This window comes from Magallana gigas, chromosome 3 (genome assembly GCF_963853765.1).
Source record: "Magallana gigas chromosome 3, xbMagGiga1.1, whole genome shotgun sequence".
NCBI classification, from domain to species: Eukaryota; Metazoa; Mollusca; class Bivalvia; order Ostreida; family Ostreidae; genus Magallana; species Magallana gigas.
In genome coordinates this window covers 49492224-49495656 of record NC_088855.1, presented here as the reverse complement: position 1 = coordinate 49495656, position 3433 = coordinate 49492224, and the positions used below count along the sequence as shown (strand labels likewise).

Below are 3433 nucleotides of genomic sequence, written 5' to 3'. Positions count from 1 at the left end.
CTTATTATCCCGAAAGTTGAAGGTAAAAATAATAACCTTGTCCTGACCTTGCTGTAAAAACAAGATGGTCAAAATTAATCTAACTGATATCATTATTTGGTATAATTGTCTGTTAGAGTATGTAACATTTCGTGTATTTCTAAATACATGTATTAAAAGTATAAGTAGACCTTTATTAAGAAATAAATATTGCATGAATGTAAAGATTTTATGTCTGGGAAAAAAATGCAATCTTTTAGAAACTTTTACTCAACTTGCACTAGCGAAGAGACATGGGTCACAAACTGACAGATTATCACGCTAAAATATTTAATATAGTTAAAAAATATTTTCAGCGTTTAAATCTACAACATCTTAGCAAAGGTGCTTTAAAGTTATTTTTTGTAATTCATCTCCACCCTCAACCTCAATAAAGTGTATATACATTTGTATTAATAAAAAATTAATAAACAAAAATATAAATTTTATTAAAAATGATATCGTAAATGCATACAAAATAATACCAGTATGAGATATAAAAGATGATTGGCTCAACTGAAAGACAATTCGCAGATGATACAGAATCAAGAAATTTCACACTAAATTAACATTTTCCTTCTTAATAACAATGTATTGAAACGTAAATAATATTGGTAAAACTTGCATAAAAACATTTGAGCTAAAACAAACAAAATTGAGAGTATTTGTTCATCCAAACAAAAAATTCGATCACTTTTTTCTGTTACTTAATGTCTGACCCGATCTGCAAACAGAGATTCGTGTTTCCTTTGGAATGCGTTGGACAGCGATAAACGAGCTGGAATTTGATAATTAATACTGACTAGAATATTCAGAGACAATATGTAAATAATATATCCTAGTGTATAAATAAGTATTGTTACTCAAACTCTTATCATTATAACAATACAACCACACAAAGTCATGCTAACTTTAACACAATACTGGATCCTTTCTCAACCTCTGGACATCGTCTGCCTATCGTTTTTTATGCAGACACATCCATTGGAAACCTTCTCCCAGAAGTAGTCGTACACTTACTCACCCTTTTTGTTACACCCCGTCACCCTCAGCACTCTGGTATAGTAAAACAGACGCACACAGGCTTTTTCAGGGGAGCCAAGACAACCGTTACATTTACAATGAACCTGCAGCATCATGCTTGGGATCCTGAATCTATCATACTCCATCACCTTGTACCCGCGACACACGTGTAATTTGTTCTCCAGAGTTGCCGGACACGTCGTGTTCTCGTTATCTTAGTTGACATAGACACTGCCCTTGTATTGAGGAGGAACAGTCACTTTGCTGCGCAGATAAAAACGTTCTGGCAAGTCTTTTAGTTTGTATCGGCTCAGACCGCGCGCAAGCTTACGAACGGAAGATGGATTGCGACAATTTGTCCTGTCACTTTCAACTTGACAACAAAAGAAAGTCAGCAAAGCATGGAACAAATCTGTAATGATAAAAAAGTAATGTCCCAAACTCGAAAACTTTTTTGAAAAAAGATGAAGAAAATTTGAATTAAAAATATTGTCGTCAAATAAATTACCAAAAAACAACAACTTAACTTTGGAATGAAATTATAATTTGGTATAAATAGTCATGCATACCTTTTTCAATGACATATTAATTTTTTGTTGTTGATATTTTGCCTGCTACTTTTTCAATATTGTCAATATTTATTAAGTATCTGTACAGTCTCTACTAAATGTGTTCATTAAAATCTTTAAACACCTGCTGTTATATATATGTACCCCAATGAGTGAGACTGCTTCGTCCAATTACAGTCTTCAAACCTCGAAAAAGGAAGTTCTAACAACTAGCAAATCCAAATAGTAGAATAACCAGGATGTAATCTATTTTTAGCTGCAGTTGGCTTCTAATTGCTTAATTCTTCTACGATATGTGGCATTTTTTTTTTACCTGTACCAGTGATTTAACACTGATCTAGTTGTATGACTAATATTATGATTTAAATTGAATTTCTTTCGTATCACCGAAAAAATCTGTGCAGTTAATTAAGAGTGAGTTAATTCATTTGTTTCGAGGAATAAAATTTAATATATATGTTGAAAGATTTAAATAAAACATGGTAATAGTGTATGTAGTTATTATTGCTGCGACAATGCTAGCATCGCATGATTAAATTGAAAAGAAAAGTGTATTCATGACTTAACCGATTTGAATTGAATTTACAACTTACGTTTACTGACTCGATATAACAATTTACATCCATTTCTCCTCATAATGGTCTACAGTACTGTTATATTGTAGAACAATAACCCCGTGAATCAGAAAACTCTACTAAAAAGAAAACAATTTATAATGTATTTAATTATATATTTCAATATCATTTTATATTTAGTGAAGTTTAGCTGTAATACTAGAAATCTTTCATCTTATTGCACCATTCAAACTAGTTAAGTTAAAACTCGACAGAATGGAAAAGGGTAGGTTAATTTGTCTATGTCGCTCGTGGTTCTTAATTGTGTGCTGTGGGAAATAGTCTGTATATCATAAATTTTCGTGATATTTAGAAATTTTAGAGAGAGAATGTATAGCTTCACAAAATATCTTTTTACGAAATTTAAGAGAAAAAATGCGTAACTTCACAAAATTTCCACACAATTTAATTTTCAAATCATCATTCACGACAAGATGCCCATGACACACAGCGTTTAACTGAACAACATTCGTTGTGTCATTCTATTGCAATATGTTTTAATAGAAGAAAATCTTTTAAATTATTGTAATATACTTCTAATTATATTCAAAGATTTGACAATACATTAAAGGGACATGGTCACGATTTTGGTCATTTCCCCTATTTCCTTTACTTCTATGTTGAGTTTTAAACCCACCTAAGGGTCCCAGTATTAGTTCAGATGTCACGATTTTAACAATTTAAAATCTACACTATCTTACAATTCTTGCATATTAATCATTTTTAAGAAAATAGAAAATTATCAATTTACATAAATATATTTGAATTTTTATCTTTGAACCCCTTCAGGGGCACCTGATTAGTCCGGAGGTCAATGTATTTACAATGAAGCATAAGCTAACATAGAATGTTTGCACAGTAATTTTATAATTTGTAGCATTGTAGTTCATTAGAAGAATATTTCTACGTTAAACTTGAAACCCCTTCGGGGGCCCCAGTAATGGTCACGGGGTCACAAATTTAACGAATTAGAATCCACATTATTTTAGAATACATGGATATGGACATAGCTTTGTGGTTCTTGAGAAAAGGATTTTTAATCATTTTTCTTATATATTGCTATGTTAAACTTTGAACCCTTCCAGAGGCCCCAGTATTTATCTGGGGTCTACAGTTTAAACAATTTAGAATTTTCACTATCTTAGAGTGCTTGCATATTAATCCCAAATTTGTAGCTTAGTTATTCTTGAGAAGATTTTTAAATATATT

General features: G+C 31.3%; 1 pseudogene; it reads right to left on the bottom strand.

Moving 5' to 3' along the window:
* Window positions 1-534: 534 nt before the first annotated feature.
* LOC109617985 (uncharacterized) lies at window positions 535-2246 on the bottom strand (annotated as a pseudogene).
* Window positions 2247-3433: the final 1187 nt, after the last annotated feature.